This window comes from Suricata suricatta, chromosome 12, assembly GCF_006229205.1.
Source record: "Suricata suricatta isolate VVHF042 chromosome 12, meerkat_22Aug2017_6uvM2_HiC, whole genome shotgun sequence".
Lineage (NCBI taxonomy): Eukaryota > Metazoa > Chordata > Mammalia > Carnivora > Herpestidae > Suricata > Suricata suricatta.
This window is the reverse complement of record NC_043711.1, coordinates 67140663-67162044: the sequence shown is the minus strand read 5'-3', so window position 1 is coordinate 67162044 and position 21382 is coordinate 67140663. Positions and strand designations below refer to the sequence as shown.

At 36.8% G+C, this 21382-nt stretch overlaps 1 protein-coding gene across 1 annotated transcript in view; it reads left to right on the top strand.

Annotated features, from left to right (window-relative positions):
• Positions 1 to 21382, top strand: part of LOC115274014 (ADP-ribose glycohydrolase MACROD2-like) — a 1308895-nt gene that overhangs the window by 534372 nt on the left and 753141 nt on the right. Inside the window, exon 3 of the mRNA XM_029917378.1 lies at positions 15130 to 15251. The gene's annotated coding sequence lies outside the window, so the exon portion shown is untranslated. The remainder of the gene's footprint in view (positions 1 to 15129; positions 15252 to 21382) is intronic.

The window sequence follows — 21382 nt, the reverse complement described above, 5'->3', positions numbered from 1 at the left end:
TTTTGCCTCACAGCATAGGAGTTTCCATGTTGTTTCTTTTAGAATCTATGTTAAACTAATTGTGTCCTTCTCATTGACTTTTCTAAATACAAGTGTTCCTTAAGAAAATTAAGTGTAGGGGTGCCTGGGTGGCTCAGTTGGTTAAGCGTCTGACTTCAGGTCAGGTCATGATCTCGCGGTTCATGCTCTGCATCGGGTTCTGCGCTGACTGCTCAGAGCCTGGAACCTGTTTCAGATTCTGTGTCTCACTCTCTCTCTGCCCCTCCCCTGCTCATGCTCTGTCTCTCTTTATCTCAAAAATAAATTTAAAAAAATTTTTTAAAGAAAAGATAATTAAGTATAGAGCCTGACACAGATGTATATACCATGAGAGTAGAACCCAAATGAGAGGGTAGATGTACAGTACACAGATAGTCTGGAGCTGTCTTCTGAATGCACTGGCCTCAGAGAGAAACTAACCCTGGTTTATTTTAATGGAGAAGTAGGTTCATTATACCCTGATGTCACTTTTTAAAGAAATATGAGCAGTGATTCATAATTTTGATAGAATATGTAGAGAATCTATCATTTTCCATTTTGTGATTTGAGAGCCAAAGCCAATCTCTAGAACAAAGCAAATTTATTCTAAAACGAGCGATATGCAGATGAGGGAAATGACACATTTTAAAAATGCATTTATTTAATTATATCTTGCAAAAAAAAGGCAAAGGAGTCGCCACACATTTTTTTTTTCCTACTGAAAGTCTTTGGGAAAAAAAATCTCATAGCTTTTGTTGGAGTGTGATGGTGTTGAGTCTTTTTTTTTCGGCTGTTGTGTACTTATTAGGAAATTTTTGATCAGGCTATGCTGAGTCTTTCTGTGAATAAACAGATTCTCAGTTCTATAAAAAATGTATGTTGAGTAATATGAACCAGTATAACTACATTCCATTGTTTGCTCAGTCAAGACTGGCCATTCTATCTCTCATTGTTTTCTCTAATCCAGTATATCATCTCTGATTAGATTGATTATATCAGGCCAACTTTTATTTAATCACCCACAAATTCACTAATGATCCATTAAGCAACTGTTCCCATAGAGTTCTTGGCTTTGTGGGAAATTCAGACATAGATTTGTCATGTTCCCTGCAGTGGAAGCAGGGAGTCTCTACATGAAGACAGGGCACACAGAATCATAGCACTGCAGAATTAGAAAGAATCTTGAAGCACATATAACCATATTTGATTGCCTCCCCGACAGGAAATGCCCTGCCTCCTCAGGAAGAATGTTCTATTAATAGAGAGCTCTGACTGATGGAATCTTATTAACTGTGTGTACAGAAATGTTGATATGAAAACTCATGTAAATGGTCAAACATAAGTGACACTGGAGATCATAAGAGATGTAAGTTCAAAACTAGCTCATGTAGTAGTGTTCATGGGTAAGATTTTCAATGGAAATCAATTCTCTTTGGGTTTTATGGACTGGGAAAGATTTTAAAAGGCAAAGATGGGGGTGAGGGCTCTTTTGACACAAGAAAGGTCTGGAGTCAGGAAATCACAAGACCTGTTTTGTTAGAGTGAATGAGGCAATTGCCCTATGTATCTGGCACACAGTGGATTCTCAGTGAATATCTATTTGTTGAATAAAAGACAAAATTAAGGACTGAGTGAATGATTGTAGAATAATCTTTCTTGTCCAGGCTCATATTGGTGAAGGAGCTATAAACGGAGGCCGATGACAAGCACATGCGACCACAGCAACAGCTTGCATATCCTGACATTGACACCACCACACACTTTTGTTCTAGCCTAGATTCTACATTTGTAGAATTACCCTATAGTGGGGGGCAAGGGCTGGAGCGGGGATGGCTAACATTCACTTATTTTTACCCACTATGTAGAATTCTTAAACCCTATTCCCCTTGCATCTTAAAAAAGTGCTGGTTTTGCATCTCTCTCTGAAAAGGCTGCAAATTGCCCATCTCTTGAACCAGAATAAAGAACTTATTATTATCTTCCTTGAAGAAGTCATATTGTCTATCTGGCCCTCCACCTCCTCTCACCCCTGCTACTGAAGCATTAGAAATGCCATGTATTTGACTCACTTCCTCCTAAGATGTGTTCCTTTTTGGTTCATTCTAAAATGATGTGCAATGTTGGAATTCTGCAGATAATTCAGCTTCCCACAGCCTTTCTGAGACCCCTCTCTGTTGGAAATAACACTATTGTAATGCAGATGCCCCCAATACCCTGTGGAATCTCAAAGATTCTATAAATGGCTGGTCACAGGATATCCCTTTTACACAAAATTCAATCCCTGTTATTGAAAATGGACCCTTATATATATAGGGATCCAGCTGAAACAGGAGACAGCCTCATCAGCAGGATCAACAATAAAAAGATTTTTGCAGGAGAGGGAGAGCTAATAAATGATTAAAGATTAGCTTTGTCTCTTCCTTCCTTCCTTCTTTCTTTTATTTATTTTTTAATATATAGGATAACATTTTAGTGGAAATTGTTCAAATAATGTTTGATAATTTAAGCCCCGCAATTTAAACTTGAAACCTCACAACTTTAAAGTCAATGAAGCATGACACCTATGGTCAGCACATGATGTCCAAAACATGGCAACATCATCACATTCTCTTGTAAAAATAAGATCAAGCTTCAACCTGACTGGGGTGTATTCATTTACTCTTTGGCAGTGCATTCTGAATGTCTTTATCAGCTGCAAAATGCAAAAGTTGTTTAGCTACTGTGTATTTTATCTTAGACACAGACATCTTATTTATTTTTATTTTTTTAATGATTATTTATTTCTGAGAGAAAGAGAGCATGAATGGGGGAGGGGCAGAGAGAGAGAGAGAGAGAGAGAGAGAGAGAGGGAGAGAGAGAGAGGGAGGGAGGGAGACACAGAATCCAAAGCAGGCTCTAGGCTCAGAGCTGTCAGAACAGAGACGGATACCAGGCTCGAACTCACAGTCTGAGAGATCCCGACCTGAGCTGAAGTTAGGCGTTTAACCAACTGAACCACCCAGATACCCCATCGCAGACATCTTATTGAGGGAACCATAAAGCTCCAAGGAGGCTGAGAGGTAAGCCAAAGTTCTTTGTAACTAAAAACAGTGAAAAGAAATAGTTAACTCACAGACTCAAAGGAAAATGGCCTAGAAAATAATGGATGACACTGCAAGTGGTAGTTAGTCCCAAACTCATGCAAAGTGCTGGGTGACTGTAGTATTTCTGGACACAGAAAGATCATGCAGCTGAGGAAGTATATGAGAAAATAACCCAGACTTAGAAGTCTGCAGGCAGATAGTTGAAGTACATTCTAACTGATATCTGTTGCAGATTGAAAAGGAACATCTTATGGACAATTGATTGTTTCTTGAAATATAACAAAAACAAGCTTTGAAAATGTGTATATGAAAACACTGGCCTACATGGAGGGAAAAGGCAGCATTTACTTTGTAATGCTATCAGGTGGTAATTCAATTTCCCGTTTACTGAACTTCAAGTGTGCAGTTTCAGGTCATAGATTGGTGGTGCTTATCATATAAATTGGCCAATAAGATTTACAAATAGTACCTTTAGTGCTTGGATATGTGGTTGTATCTTTAGAAAAGAAAATCAATTTAATTCTGTGCATTGGTTTTCTCCTTAAAATTCATGCAATTTGAATATGACTGACAAGGCACAGCATCATTATGCAGTCTGTTAGATGGACTGATTATGCTTATGAATACAAGAGTGGAGTGAATGAAAGCAACATGTAATTGATTCTACATTGGTGTGACTGTTCATTAACAGTTTGAATGTAGCACAGTCGCTTCTCAAACGGAAAAGGATGAGAGCAAGATCTATGTGCTCTCTCATTTGTTTTAAAATTCATTATGTTAATATTTTTTCACAGAATATTTTTACTAAATTTTTTTCTTTTTTTCTTTTTTCTTTTGCCAAGGAGAAATCTGATTGATTCTTTGTAAATAATTCTACTGCTTTCAATACTTATTTGGCATTCCAAACACACATTTATCAATTTACACTTTTGGAAATGAAAGTGTGCTCTCCCCCGCACCCCCTTCCCAAGAAACCTATCCTGTTCCCCTCTTCTATGTAGTTCAGACTAATTTCCCAGGATAAATGAGGTTGGGGGAATGCAAGGTGGTGGTTATAGCTTCCAAACAAAAGAGGTGATTTATAGACTGATTGATTTCTGAAATAGATGAGTGAAAACAGCTTTCATTTGTCTTGCCACACCAGTCTGATAAAGCACAAAAGGGCCTGCCATCTCATTTTCCATACCTCTTCAAGGGCGTGCTTCTGAAATGTTGATTAAATGTACAAATTACATTGCTGTTTTCTAGGCTTTCCTCACTTGTATAAGAAAGGACTTCAAACGTGTGAAGGCTGCATTTCCTTTCTTGAATGAGAAGCTGGACATTTCAGGGAAATAGCATTACTTTTAATGCTCACAGGGAGATACGATGCTGATTCTATAATAGCCATCCCTTCCCTTTCCTTTGCTCTCAACTTCCTGCTAGACTTTAGCACAGAAGAAGTAACGAAACTAGCGCTGGGGTAGGAAGTTCTACGTAGAAGCTAAAATTACACTGTGATCTCCAAGTTAGATTGTATTTCCAATTAAGAAATGTATCAATCTCATATCCCGATCATTCTCTAGTTTTGACTTTCATTAAATCAGCAATTGACTTAACGGGACACTAGATCTGAGAAAATACTAGAATACGTTTTTTTATGATGATAACTTTCAAGGTTTACTCTCCTAGCTCCTTTACAATATGCAGTATAGTATAAACTGCAATCACAGCACTGTAATCACACCTCAGGACTCCCTTATTTTACGGCTGGAAGTTTGCACCTTTGGACCCCCTTCAACCAATTTTGCCACTTTACTCCCCACCAACCTCTACCTCTGGCAAACACCAATATGTTTTTGCTTTTATGAGCTTGGATTTGTTGTTGTACTTAAAAGTGAAATTACATAAAAGTGAAATTGCAGGGGCACCTGGGGTGGCTCAGTCAGTTGACTATCTGACTTCAGCTCAGGTCATAGTCTCTCAGTTCCTGAATTTGAACCCCACATCGGGCTCCCTGCTGTCAGTACAGAGTTTGCCTCAGATCCTTTGTCACCCTCTCTCTGCCCCTCCCCCATGTGTACTCTTGAAAATAAACATTTATTTAAAAAAGTAAACTACATGATGGTTTTCTTTCTCTGCCTGACCTATTACATTTAGTATAAGACTCTCAAGGTCCATCCAATGTTGTCAAAAATGGCAGGATATTTTTTCTTTTTTAATGGCTGAATTATATATATAAATACATATATTTATATATATGTATATGTATATACACATACATACCACAATTTCTTAATCCATTCATCCATTTTGGGGCACTTAGATTGTTCCCATACCTTGGCTATTGTCAAGAATGATGCAGTGAACATGAGGGTGCAGTTGTCTTTTTCAGCTTATGTTTTCATTTCCTTCTAATAAATAACTCGGTAGTGGAATTGCTGGCTCAGCTGCCATCGTCCACACTGTTCCACTGCCAGCCATGGGGTGACTGCAACCTTGTGAGGACCCTACACCAGGTGCCTTAGCTGAGCCCTTTCAGAATTTCTCACCCAGAGAACCCTTAAGAAATGATAAAATGGTTGCTACTGTCTTAAGCCACCATGTTTTGGGGTTGTTCTTATTAGTTTGTTTCTTTTAGGGTTTTTGTTATTGCTTTGGTTTGGTTTTGTTTTGTTCTCATGTAATCGTAAACCAAACTAAGAGGTTAAAGTAATGGGATCCATGATTAAAATGTCAACTTTTATACATACAAATGTATGCCTTTTCTTTCATAAGTAGTTACCTTAAAGAAACTGTATTTACAAATGGATTGTCACTGTGATATTGTATCTCCCCATATTGATGGGTATTATTCTACATCTCTGGTTCCCTGAACAAGGGAAAATAGATTAAATTTTCTATATTATCCTTTTCATTTCTAAAAATTTTTAACTACTTATTTAAAATTCTTTGGTTACTGAGATATCTAAGACATATACCCCTGTACTACATTTTGACTGTAAAGTATTTGGAATTCGCTTTGCATATTAAAATTGTAGTGAAACTTTAAAGATGGATATTCGACATACAGGAGAAAAATACCCTTTTGCCCACCATTTACCCTACTTTTATCTGAAAATAATTACTTTATATCAAGAGATTATTGAGAGAGCAAACTAAGAAAGATGTTACATCCCCTAGAGTTGTATCTTTTTAATTTAAGAGTCCTTTCATATTTGTAGTGATGTAAGGTCATCTTTATAAGGTACAGTAACAATCTTTGTATGTTGCAGTAATATGGTAAATGGGATCTAGGAACATGGTTTAGTAAACCATATACCCTTTGTTTTAATGCCCAATTTCATTGTTGAATAGGTTGTGCATTTATATTATTTGAATGTAAAAAATATATACAACAAGTAAATGCTGAGAAGTTTCCTTCTCATATTTGCCTCCATCTCTGCAGTTTTCATCACTAGTGGTAGGAAAGCACTGTTATTAATTGCTTGTTAATGCTTCCAGAGATATTTTATGCAGGTATAGCTAAAAGAAGCATGTATTCTTTCCTTCACTTGTGGGATATTTTTACAGTAATGGTAGCATACTGATTATACTTTTTTGCATATTTTTAAATTTAGTAATATATCTTGGGTATCTTTTCCCATCCATATAGAATACCTTCGTTGCTCTTTTCACAGAAGCATAATGTTTCATCGTATAAATGTACAATTATTTTACTAGTCCTTATTGATGAATATTTAGGTTGTTTCCAATCTTTGTCTATTATACAGAGTTGTAGTGAATGACCTGTATAAATGCCTTTTTGCATATGAGTAAACATATTGTATACAATACCTTCTGAGAAATAGAACTATTGCATCAAAAGGAATCTACATTTATAATTTTGATTGGAATGTTTAAAACACTGTCTCTGGGGATGGGACCAGTTTGTACTTTAGTTGCATAAGCATGTTTCAAAAACTTGAACATAACTGGTACTCATTTATTTGGATAAGAATGAATTAAACTACCTAGAATCTATAGATCAATTCTTAATAGGCAAACAGAAGAGGAATTGAATTTAAGAGCAACAAAGAATTTTAGAGGCCATCTGATTCAACTCCTTTTAGCTTTGGAGAAGGAAACACAAAGGGAAGAGTGACTTGTCAGTGGTTATACAGCTGATTAGTGACAGATTTGGGGCTTCTGACTTACAATTAGATGTTAGTACTTAAAGTGTAGTATGTTTTCCACATCAGAGCAGATGATGACATTCCTGCCTGTATGTTCAAGATGGCTTGGATGCTGGTGGTGGTGGTGGTGGTGGTGGTGGTGGTGGTGGTGGTAGTGTGGCGGTGGTGGTGGTGGTAATTGAGCTGCTGCATGCACTAGAAATCAAATTAAGCATTTCTGTTTACATGATCTTATTTATACCAAGGGATCCACATATTCATGTACAAGTGAAAGCATTGTCTATGGATTGAATGCATATATCTCATATGTGGGTGTTCATTGTCAAGATGCTATTGTGTTTAAAAAATGTAAATTAATACAAGGCATCATTGGTATTATAATAGTTGTTTGTCTCTAACTTGTTCTCAATAAATGGCTTTTGAAACTGCAATCATGAAAGGGTAGTCTGTAATATTTTTGATATTTAAACAGGATTCTTAATACTCACAAAGCTTGCAGGCTACTTGTTTAAGGTTTCTTGTGACTGCCCAGATATTCTGTACTCCATCTGGCTCCATTCCAAAGTCAAATATTAATGATGTCACACATCACAGAAGAAACCACAGAGATCATCTGAGCAGCTTATTTATTTTATGGATAAGGAATCCAAGGCAGGAACCAGTGAAAAGAAGGCTTCATCTGGGGCACTTGGCAAGTCAGGGCTGGAGCTGGAACTGGAAAGATGACCTCCTGACCGAGTTTCATAACAGGAAAAGAGGAACTTGTCAGTGTAGAACTGCTGTGAACAATTTAAATAATGAAGAAATTTTACTTTTGAGCCTCACATTGATTTGCCTCCAGCTTTGTGGATCTGAGAGGTCATCGTGTTGGTCGATAGTAACACTTGATCTTGGATGTTGTAAGTTTAGTATTGAGCATAAAATAGAGAGATCAATATTTTGATGTTGAGGAAGAGGCTCATTGATTGGCTGCTTGTCCTAAGACTTTTAAATTAAATAGAGAACTGAAAAAATGGAAGAAATAATTTTTCATAAATTCCATTTGTTATGTGGACAATGATGTCTAAAGGAAAAAGCAAAGAAAAAGGATTCTTTAAAATTCACTATTTCCTCCTTTTATGGTCTCTCTCTCTTTCTTTCCCCTTCCCATTAATGCCCCAACCTCCATTTGTACTTGGCTTATGTAGACATATCTTTATGACATGAGATTAGAGGCACTCATTCTTGACCCTTTCCATCCATAAAATAGGAAACCAAGGTCATATCCTGTTGCTCCTTTATGTATTAAATATTTGATGTACAAATGCAATGGGGAAGGAGGGGAAGATGAAAACGACAGACTTGTTCTTCAGCAATGGCAGTAAGGGTGTCAGAGTTGCCCTGGCACAACATTTCCTAAATATAAATTTGTCCTTTTAGGTCCTCTTGTAAAACATAGTTTTCAAGAGTCAAATGTATTCAGTTCTGTATTCCTCTAATGGAGACTCACAATCCATTGTAGCATACTAAATGTCCTAAAGCCCTGCGCTAAGGTAGCTATTTTGACACAATTTCACCTAGTGATTTTAAAATTTAATTGACCTTTAAACCCACATCTTACTGTACCCACCTATGCAAAATTGTGTTCTATAGAATCCTGTGTTGTTACTTTACAGCTTTGTTTTTCCTTTGGATTCATTAAGGTATGTAGAATATCATAGCTGGGCACAAACAAGGGGTCACAAAGGAGAAAGCCAAGTAAAGCTAAATACTACCTTCCTTTTTTCTTCATCTAGCATTTACTGCAAAATGGAAGCTAATGTGAAATATTTATAGAAAAGTTCATCACGATGGTATAGAACTTGCATTGGTTTGATATATACAACTCTTACTTGTTGCTCTTATTACAAAATCCTTTATCACTGTGTGCTAGTTTTTTTGTTTGTTTTCCTTTTTTAAAAATTTATGCTTTATTGTCAAGTTGGTTTCCAGATAAGACCCAGTGCTCTTCCCCACAAGTGCCCTCATCCATGACCATCATCCCCCTTCCCCTTTATCCCTCCCCCTTCAGCCCTCAGTTTGTTTTCAGTATTCAAGAGTCTCTCATGATTTGCCTCCCTCTCTCTCCCTAACTCCTTTTCCTCCTTCCCCTCCACATGGTCCTATGTTAGGTTTCTCCTGTTAGACCTATGAGTGCAAACATATGGTATCTGTCCTTCTTTGCCTGATTAATTTCGTTTAGCTCCATCCACTTTGCTATGAATGGTCAGATTTCATTCTTTCTCATTGCCATGTAGTACTCCATTGTGTATATATACCACATCATCTTGACCCATTCATCAGGGGATGGACATTTAGGCTTTTTCCATGATTTGGCTTTTGTTGACAGTGCTGCTATGAACATTGGGGTATATGTGCCCTTATGCATCAGGACTTCTGTATTCCTTGAGTAAATCCCTATCAGTGCTATTGCTGGGGCATAGGGGAGTCCCACTGATAGTTTTTTGAGGAACCTCCACACTGTTTTCCAGAGTGGCTGTACCAGTTTGCATTCCCACTAACAGTGGAGGAGGGTGCCCCTTTCTCCACATCCTTGCCAGCATCTATAGTCTCTTAATTTGTTTATTTTAGCCACTCTGACTTGTGTGAGTTGGTATTTCAGTGTGGTTTTGATTTGTATTTTCCTGATGATGAGTGATGCTGAGCATCATTTCGTGTGTCTGTTGGCCATCTGGATGTCCTCTTTAGAGAAATGTCTATTCATGTCTTCTGCCCATTTCTTCACTGGATTATTTGTTTTTCCATTGTGGAGTTTGGTCAGTTCCTTGTAGATTTTGGATACTAGCCCTTTATCTGACGTGTCATTTGAAACTATCTTTTCCCATTCCTTCGGTTGTGTATTAATTTTTTTTATTATTTTTCCTTTGCAGTGCAGCAGGTTATTATCTTGACGAGGTCCCAGGGTTTATTTTGGTACTTGACTCCATTGCTTTTGGGAATGTGTCGAGTAGGAAATTTCTGTGGTTGAAGTCAAGGAGGAGGCTGTTTCCTACATTCTCCCTAGGGTTATGATGGTTTCCTGTCTCACATTCAGGTCCTTCATCTATTTTGAGTTTATTTTTGTGTATGGTGTAAGAGAGTGGTCTGGTTTCATTCTTCTGCATGTTGCTGTCCAGTTCTTCCAACACCACCTGCTAAAGAGGCTGCCTTTTTTCCATTGGATACTCTTTCCTGCTTTGTAAAAGATTAATTGACCATAGACTTTGGGGTCCACTTGTAGGTTCTCTGTTCTATGCCACTGGCCTATGTGTCTGTTTTTGTGCCAATACCATACTGTCTTGATATTGACAGCTTTGTAGTAGGGGCTAAAGTCTGGGATTGTGATGCCTCCCATTTTGGTTTTCTTCTTCAATATACTTTGGATATTCAGGGGCTTTTGTGATTCCATACGAATTTTAGGAGAGTTTCTTCTAGCTCTGCAAAGAATGCTGGTGCAATTTTGATTGGGATTGCACTGAATGTGTAGATTGCTTTGGGTAATGAAATTTTAACAATCTTTATTCTTCTGATCCATGAGCATGGAATATTTTTCCATTTCTTGGTGTCTTCTTCAATTTCTTTCATAAGTTTTCTATAGTTTTCATCATACAGGTATTTTATATCTTTGGTTAGGTTTATTCATCGGTATTTTATGTTTTTTCATGCAATTGTGCATGGGATCAGTTTCTTGATTTCTCTTCCTGTTGCTTCATTATTGGCGTGTAAGTATAAACTGATTTCTGCACGTTGATTTTGTACCCTGTGGCTTTGCTGAATTCATAGATCAGTTCTAGTAAGCTTCTGGTGGACTCGGTCGACTTTTCCATCTAGAGTATCATGTCATCTGCAAAATGTGACAGTTTGACTTCTTCTTTGCCGATTCTGACGCCTTTTATTTCCTTTTGTTGTCTGATTGCTGATGCTAGGACTTCCAACACTATGTTAAACAACAATGGTGAGAGTGGACATCCCTGTCGTGTTCCTAATCTCAGGGGGAATGCTCTCAGTTTTTCCCCATTGAGGATGAAATTAGCTGTGGGCTTTTCACGAATTGCTTTTATAATGTTTAGGTAAGTTCCTTCTATTCCGACTTTCTCAAAGGTTTTGATTAAGAAAAGATGCTGTGTTTTGTCAAATGCTTTTTCTGCATCTATTGACAAGATCATATGTTTTTAATCTTTTTTTTTTGTTATGTGATGTATCACACTGATGGATTTGCAAATATTGAACCAGCCCTGTAACCCAGGAACAAATCCCACATGATCATGATGGATAATTCTTTTTATATGCTGTTGAATTCAGTTTGCTAGTATTTTGTTGAGTATTTTTGCATGTGTATTCAGTAAGGATATTGGCCCATAGTTCTCTTTTTTTGATGGGTCTCTGTTTGGTTTGGGAATCAAAGTGATGCCAGCTTCATAGAATGAGTCCAGAAGTTTTCTTTCTATTTCTATTGTTTTGGAATAGCTTGACAAGAATGGGTATTAACTCCACTTTAAATGTCTGGTAGAATTCCCCTGGGAAGCTATCTAGCCTTGGGCCCTTATTCATTGGAAGACTTTTGATAAATGATTCAATTTCCACTCATTATGGGTCTGTTCAGGTTTTCTATCTCTTCCCATTTGAATTTTGGTAGTGCATGTGTGTTTAGGAATTTGTCCATTTCTTCTTGGTTGTCCAGTTTGTTGGCCTATAATTTTTCACAGTAATCTCTGATGATTGCTTATATTTTTGAGGAATTGGTTGTAATAGAACCATTTTCATTCATGATTTTGTTTATATGGGTGTTCTTTTTTCATGCTCCTGAATCAATTTCTCTCTCTTTTTCTCAGCTTCATCTTTAGCTACAACTGTGTCTTCTAATTCACCTATTCTCCTCTCTGCTTCTTCATTCTGTGCATTGGCCACCTCCATTTTATTATGCATCTCATTTATAGCAATTTTTACCAGATCACAGCTATTTTTAAGGTCCCTCATCTTTGTATCAAATCTTCTCTGATATTTTCCATGCTTTTTTCAAGCCTAGTGATTAATTTTATGACAATTGTTTACATTCTTGCTCAGTTATGTTGCTTATATCTGTTTTGAGTGATTCCGTAGTTGTAACTTCTTCCTGGAATTTCTTGAGAAGAGTTCTTCTGTTTCATTATTTTGCCTAGCTTTCTGTTTCTTATCCGTTTTAAAAGCTTGTTATGCACTCTGCACCTGTGAGTATTGCTATCTTAATAGAGACTCATTGACTGTCCAGGGCCTAACCATTTAGGAAGTGTTCTTTTAATGGTGTATTTCAGTTTTTCTTGTTGTGCCTTTCATTATTTTATTTCCCTACTCAGTGATATTGGGGACTCTCTACTTTGTGTACTTTGGCTTGTTTCTTGAGGTAGCCCTGAAAAGGAAAACAGACAGACAAACACACAGGAAACAAGAGCATGTAACCACACAGACAAATCAAACAAACAAGCAAATCAAAAGGAGAAAGAAAAAAAGAAAAGAAAAGAAAAGAAAGAAAAGGAAAAGAAAAAGGAAAAGAAAGAAAAAAAAAGGGGGGTGGGGGGCAGAAACAAAAAACCATGGACAGTCTAAAAGCATATAACCAGCTGAGGCTAGAGATAAGAATGAGATAAGGGAAAATATATCTGGATGGCAAAAAAAAAAAAAAAAAGGCAAGTCTTCCTCATGGATCTGTGTGGGTTGCTGTAGATAGGTCTTATGGGCTACTCTCTGAGGCCCCACCCTGGTGATGTGGTGAGAAGAATGGCAGTGCCCAAGCTCTGCTCGAACCAAGTGTTGCAAGCCATTCTTTTGAGTCCTATCTCCTTGTGCTGTGGGCCGGCCAAGTTGTATTTTCCAAGCTCTGCCTCTCTTTCAGATCCTATTCCATGCACTCTAATGGTACCACCAGAGATGAGAATGCACTCCCACTGGTGGCCAGCCTCCCAGCTGGGATCTTGTAGGGAGAAGGGGCTCTTTCTCCTGGTGCCGCCTGTAAGAGGTGCCACTGCCACTGAGCCCAAGGAAGAATTCACCAGCTAGCTGGGATGGGTTTCTCTCCCTGTGCCCAGCGGTTATATATCAGGTGACATATCTCTCTGTCCTGGGGCGAGTTTTTTAAATCTCTTTTCTAGAGACAGTTCTATGAGCTTTTTCAGTCTCTCTTTCTCTTCCCCTTGTCTCTTCAGGGCTCTGCGCACTCTCCCTGTGTTGGTCTGAAGCTCCCGCCCCTCTGCACCTTTTGCCAGGGCATTTTTTTAATTTCCCCAGATTGCACTCATTCACTCATTCAAGCATCTCTGAGGTTGTCTTCTTTCTGGAGTCTGTGTCTTCTCCTGCCACTCTTGCAGATCAGAGTATTGTCACTTCAGTCCTCCTCAGTTTGATAGATGCAGGCTGGCAAAGATTACAGAGCTCCCTACTTCTCCACCATCTCGCCCTTTCCTCTGTTTGTTTGTTTTCCTGACTATGACCTAATCTCCCTGTGTTCTCTCCTATATTATAGTGGTTCTCACTTTAAAGCCAGGTTTGCCTGTGAAAGAATATCTGCATGAACTCACTGGTGATGTTTCTTTTAAATATATCATCTTTAATATTATCTGACAAAGGTTTAAATACTGTTTCAGAGTTAAATACTGTTTCAGAGTTAAAAATGTTTCTTTTAAATATATCATCTTTAATATTATCTGACAAAGGTTTAAATACTGTTTCAGAGTTAAATACTGTTTCAGAGTTAAAAATTGAAATCCACATTTGGGAGATTTTCTCAAACATCAAGTAATATACTCAGTATTTAGCAGGCAAACAACAAAGGTTTTACCTTTAGTAACATATTTGCTAGTGAAATGTCCTATTCGATTTAAAACTAGTCTCACTTTTGTAACATGTTTTTATCTTGTTATTATTGTTGAAATTAAGTGGTAATGATTAGCCAAAGCAAATGATTTCCCTTCATTATATTATTCTGATAATAGGAGACCAAATTTCTTTCTGATCAAAGGTGATTAGTTGTTGTTACTTACATCAATGAAAAGGGCTAATAACCCAGATAAACAGATAAGACTGGAAAGCAGACACTTTTAGGCACCAAATAATTTGGATTATAATTTTAATTCATTCTTATGATCCTTATTGACTTTGCAACTAGAGCAGTTCTATTTCATTATGTTCCTAAATGTAAAAATTTATGTGTGTAGATATTTAAAAATATGACAATAACTGGTTAATGTGCAAAAAAATCTAATTCTGTGTTTTAAAAATAGAGGCTGAAAAGCATAGATGGCATTTTCAAAGTTTTAATATAGTAAAAATTGGTAGCTAGGCAATTAATAAGAAATATTATCCCTAGCTTACCTAATATATGTGATGGTTGGTAGGTTGCACTTTAAAACTGGTAGCAATGTTTTAAAGTTACTCCTATTAGGGTTATCACTGATTATTATAAATTATTTTGGCACATTTTCAGAAATCTGCCTGAAAATGTTGTCTTATTTATAAGTAAAGTGATGTGTAGCATTGACTCTTACCATGTCAATTCAGAATGCTTATTTTGCAGGCAATTATTTCTCAGTTTATTTCTCACCACAGATTTGTCTTTTGCCAGGGTGCCAATTATTCACATCTTGTATTATAATCTGTCTTACTGATAGGGGATTCCCTTTCCCAGTGATCAACTTCCTGGGTAATTGCCTACTTTAAAAGGCTCTGCTATATAAAATCTTTTACCAGAGAAGCATTTGCATCATCAATATTTCTTAACTTGCTCCAGGCTCCAACACAAATAACTAAAATAAATAAAGTGCCAATTATGTGGAAAGTGAAAAATACCTTGCTTATACTATTTCTTCTTCCTTTTGCATGTGCAGATGTCATCCATACTGTAGGACCAATAGCTAGAGGCCATATTAATGGTTCCCACAAGGAAGACCTTGCAAATTGCTATAAATCATCTCTGAAGCTGGTGAAGGAAAATAACATCCGATCAGTTGTAAGTACTTTTATGTTTCTTATTTCTTACTCATTTCAGACTTTATATTTGGGAAATCAATCTTGTCCAAAAAAGACAGTAGGAAATTATTTCTAAAATTTGGAAAACTGAGGTTAAGTTTCTAAGTAAGTGATGTGGTTACTCTTTTGTGTGCCCTAAACATTTGCTTAATTGTCCACGATGTTTTAGGATTTAATACTGTAGGATCGCACAACCGGACCCGGCTCATCTACTTCTTCCATCTATTGTGCCATTAGCTTTTGAAGAAAGTGTGTGTGTTTGCATTTTAACTTGAAATTTGCTGCTTTTTAAATCTGTTTGGCTCTTCTTAAACTGGTAGTCTGTACTTAGGTATGCCACATCCCTTCTAAGCTTTATCCATTTAGGCAGAGTTCAAAAAGATGTGGGTCTAATCTATTTCCTTACCAGCAGGCTGGGATGAAAGGAAATCTCTATGAGCTGGATTTGGAAGTATTTGTTCACCTGCTTTTCTTTTGCAACATGTCCTACGTTTATTACATCTCAATTACACCAGGAAAATAAAAGTATGAGAAAAATGAGAGTGTAAATACCCAGTAGTAAATTAATTTGGGCAGAATCCCCGGGATCTTTTCACATAGATTATAACCTTGGTGAAATGTGGGACAGGAAAATAGTTAAACATTTGACTTCTTAGCAGGCTGAATGGATTAGCATTGCTTAGGGGGTCACAAAAGCAAAGGTTTTATTACTTGCATAAAAGAGCATTGAGAGTCAGACACATTTAGATAACCTGAGATAATTGCTGGACTTTTCATGCGTGACTGTAATTTTGAAATGTCTTTTTCAATGTACATTGGTGTTTGCTTAAAATAACAAAACTTTTTTTTACAAATTAATTATATGGCTTTTAAACCTTTGAATAATTATTAACAGAGCTGAATATTTTATTTTATTCTTTCATTTAAAATATTTTTCTTTAAAAATGAATCAGCAAGTAAGACCCCTCTGTCTCAGAGGAGAAAGCTGAAGTTCAAAGAGAACGAAGCAAAGCAAACAACTGAACCAGTAGATTTTGTTCTTTATTTACACACAAATAAGGAAAATCGAAACAGGTGTGCATGCATGTTTAGGGAACAATTAAAATTTTGCCAGTATGACTTATTGATTAAAAAGGCAGGGGCTGAAATGCTTGAAAAAATGGATATGTAGAGAAATTTCTAGCCTGGCAAGTATAGGCCTTGAAATCTGAAGAGAATTGGCTAATGAATTCACTGGCATCTCTAATGACCCCTTTTTTGAAGACAGTAGAAAATAAGAAGATGCTAGCCCATTAGAAATAGTGTAAAAACAGTACCCATCCTTTTAATAGGAAAAAGAAACATCTCTAACTGTGATGATCTTAAAATAATTACATCTATTGTTATACTACTTGCTACTATTAGGTAAGAAGTGGGAGAATTATGGACTGAGGTAAATTGGCATTTATCTGATGACCTACAGATGGACTGAAGCACTGTTCTAATCATCCTGGGATTGGAATTAGGTTATCTTAATATCTTGGATGATGATTTCAAGGGGTTAATTACATCTTATTTGGTGCTAAATTGGCAGGTGGTGCTAAACTAAAGTCACTTTAATATTAGTAGATAAAAATGGAGGTGGAAAATATTTGCAAAATGTGAAGCAAAATGTCCAGCTATATTAATCACATGTTGTGGCATGGTTGAATGAAGTTTCTATCAAATGTCTTGTCTCTTATTCACACACAAAAATCCATTTTCCTTCCTTCCTTCCTTCTTTCCTCCCTTCTTTACCTCCTTTTTTTCCTTCCTTCTTCTCTGCCTCCCACCTTCCCTCCATGCTTTTCTTTTCTCCTTCCTTCCTTCCTTCCTTCCTTCCTTCCTTCCTTCCTTCCTTCCTTCCTTCCTTCCTTCCAGGAGGAACCAGGGCTTTTTATTTTATATGGAATGTCATGTTCCTGGTCAAAGTTAAAAAATTATAATGCTTAAAAAATCATAATATTAATGTCATCAAATTCTCATTATGGAAGGGAACTGGAAAATTCTAAGAAACTGATTGCAACTGGATATATGTGTTATAGTGTAGGATTGTACTTTATAGACATATTAAAATAGATAAGGATAGATGGTTGTTATAAAAAGCCTGGATGGGGCACCTGGGTGGCTCAGTAAGTTGAGTGTCAGCTTCAGCTCAGGTCATGATCTTGCGGTTCATGGGTTCAAGCCCCACATTGGGCTCTATGCTGACAGGTAGCTCAGAGCCTGGAGCCTGCTTCAGATTCTGTATCTCCCTCTCTCTCTGACCCTCCCCTGCTCACACTGTATCTCTCTGTCTCTCAAAAATAAATAAAAAACACTAAAAAATTTATAAAAAGCCTGAATATTGAGATAGAAAATAAACTTAAATTGAACTTATTTATAATACAAAGAAAATTTCTCATAAACCCTTTCAACAGAGCTGTTTAGTGCTTGCTTTACCAGTTATCACTGTGTGACCATAGGCAAGCCATGTCAACATTTTTTAGCCTCACGGGGGAAAAATGTTTTGTAGCCTCAGTTACTATATACAAAGGATCACTAAATTATTACTGTTATCTCAGGTCTATCTAACTCAAGAGGCTGATTTCAGGGTCAGTTGAGATAATGGATGTAAGGTAACTGGAAAGATGTAATTCTCTATAAAAAGTATTTGGTAATATTACTTCAAGTATAAGTTATTTTCACATTTTATGATTTGGCAAATTTAAGAGATTGATATCATTCTTACTTTGGCATCTGTTCTAAAAACCAGGCATCTAAACATTTATCATGTCATTTCTTGATCTTGTTAAGCCAGAAATAAATTATTATTGAGTATCCATTAGCATATTCGTAAAGGAAAAGCTCAGTTTTTCCTCCACTGTGTAGGGAAAACCCTTGTTCTTTTTTTTTTTTAATTAAATTTCTTTAATGTTTATTTATTTTTGACAGAGACAGAGACAGAGAGAGAGCGAGCAAGCATAAGCAGGGGAGAGGCAGAGAAAGTGTGTGTGTGCATGGGGGGGGTAGAGAGAAAGAGTATGAGTGGGAAAGCAGTAGGGAGAAAGAGAGATAGAGGATCCAAAACAGGATGCCTGCTAACAGCAGAGAGCCCAATGTGGGGCTCGAACTCAAAAGCCATGAGATCATGATCTGAGCTGAAGTCAGACACATAACCGACTGAGTCACCCAAGCACCCCCCAAAACCGTATTCTTGATCGTGTGTTTATTCCCTGTGAGTCTCCTTTTGTATTCACACAAAACACTTCACTTCTGTTTGCCAAATATGTGGAGCTTTCTTCTCATATTCAGCAATTTACTGGGCCACAATATGGGTGTCCTGTATTTAACTCAATTTTGATACTAATGACCTGGAGATAGTGTCACATCTCCTAGGTTAAGGGCTCAATCCCAAAAGGTCTCATCCCTAACCCCAGTTTCCCCACATTTAAACTCTTCTGATGCCAGTAGCAAGCTCAGGCTTCTGAAATAACCAGCTGTCGACCCACGGTTCCAATGACCTCCTCCTTGGGTTCAGTTAATTGCTAGAAAGGCTCACCGAACTCAAAGATATATACTTACTTAGTTACAGTTACCAGTTTATTAAAGGATGTGATAAAGGATGCAGATGAACATCCAGGTGAAGAGGTTCATAGGACAAGGTCTAGGAAGGTCCCAACTACAGGAGCTTCTGTCCCTGTGGAATTGGGTGCTTTACCCTTCTAGTGTGATTGTGTTTGCCAACAGGAAGCTCTCTGAACCCTGCCTTGTGAGACTGTTAGCCCTTCTCTCCTCTTTGGATGATGAGATGTAAAGCTGAAAATTTCAATTTCAAGCTTCTGATCATTGTTTGGTCTTTTTTTAATCTAACAAATAAATGAATTGTATTTATATATTCCAAATACTAAATACTCATACACAAACACTAAGTAGAGATATGGAGCAACTTCCCCATCCAGGACCCAGCCAAGACCCCACCAAGAATGCCTCTTTAGAAAAAATGAAACCCCTAGTACTCTTATTATTTAGGAATTTACAAGGCTTTTGGAGTCCTGTGTCAGGGATGTGGTCAAAGACAAGTATTAAAACACGAGGTGCTTCTAAGGTTCGTATTACTTAGGAAATTGTAAGAGTTTTAGGAGCTCTGTGTCAAGAACTGGAGACAGAGACCAATATATGTTTTCTATTATCTCATAATATATTTATTCAGGCTATTAAACAATTATTAATGTTGTGTATAACTATTAGTATCATCTTATGTGTAGTCATGAATAATATTGTTACTATTACCAACTCATATTTGTATTGGCAGTACAGAGCATACCACAGACTTCTATTGCTCAGTAGATGCATTGAACTGAATTAAATTATATGACTCTTGTCACCACAATTACCTGTGTGAAATTTATGGTCTAATCTTTAACTTTTCAAAAAAACACTCATATAATTATGGTTTCTCCCACGATGTATCATTTTACAACAAAGCTACAAAAATGAGTGAGGATTATCTAGTTACAGGAGGGTAGCAGATATGTCACAGAGTAGCTGTAAAGCAATATGGTAAAGAACATAATGGTCTGGACTAGCTAGGCTGTGATACAACTACAAATAGCCTCAAAGTCTCAGTGGCCTACATTCAGCGACCCTGGCTTATGGACATTCCATCATCTCCTAGCTGTAGTATTTCAAACTGACAACCTGCTCAGCCATAGAACAGAGACCTTGCAAACTCATGGATTAACTTTTTACCATCTCAGCTTAGAAGTGGCATACACCGCTTCTGCTCCTATTTCATTGGCCAGAACTATTCACATAGCCCTGTCTACTTGCAAGGGGACCAGGGAAATATCCATGAATAAATGAAATATTTGATAGGCACTGCTTTTCTGCCAACATTAAACTAAAAGCTTAAGGATCACAGCACAGAGGTCAGAGATATCTGCCTTATTCTAATTTCTCCAAAGGAATTCTTTAAAATTTTAATGGAGGTAAAACAAATGGTGTGATCATTTATTTATTTTAAAAGTATTAATAAGACTTATCAGGTACCAAGACATTTTAAGCATCTTCTAAGACCCAGAGGATATAATGATTGTCTTCAAATACACAATCCATCTCAATCCTCCACCCATCCAGATAGATAAATAGACAAGATCATCATATCCATTGTATGATTTGAGAGCATTCTCTAACTCTCATCACTTTTAAATATCTTCCCACAGATGTCTGAAATTCTGTAACTAATGAGTAATTTATGATGGTCAGGCATTGTCCTTTCTCTGCAATTTTCCTTTAAAATGCAAATACTTATGAGATCTGTAGATAATTAATTTCCTAATACCCTAACATGGAGAAATTTATCACATTACTTTTCACTTCAGCAGCATAAATGAGAAGATGATAAAAGTGATCAGCATCTCAGCCTGAGGGAGGAGGGGAATTGGAAGGGGTCTGAAGGAAGGTTGGGAGAAACCGAAAACACAGCGGGATACAAATAAATTTGTACTTCCCAGTTTTGCTTAAAAAATACATTTTTAAATAGAGAAGAGGGAAAAGATATAGTTACACATAACTATCTAGATATAAGGCAGTTCTTTGGTTTTTAGAATGTGTTTTAGACAAAATTTTTCACTATGAAAAAATAATACTCTTTTATTAATTTAAGAGATAGAGTTTCCATACATTTCTCTCCTCTGTCTATTCTTCTCAGTGGCTTCTTTTCTGTATATGTCTATATGTTTGGTTTAGGTTGTAAAAAGATAAAAGTAATCAATACACCTAATGTTTCATTTTACAGTGGTGCATCTCTTCTGCGAATTGTTAATTAGCACAGTTTTTTTAATACTGATGAATGTTTCAATTTATGATTTCAATCAGTATTCTTCCTCAGGTTTTAAAGAGTTTGAAATGAAAATTCAGAATCACCTTTCTTGCTTTCCAGACCTCATTTTTGTGTGTATCTTATTTCTTCCAACTTACTTCAAAGACAATTCACTTATTTTCCTCTAACCATGAATTCCTTTTGGACAAAATTCAGATATATGCAAATTAGTTTTGTATACTTTCTCTACAACCTTCATAGTATAAATCATTATGGAGGGGATAATTAGA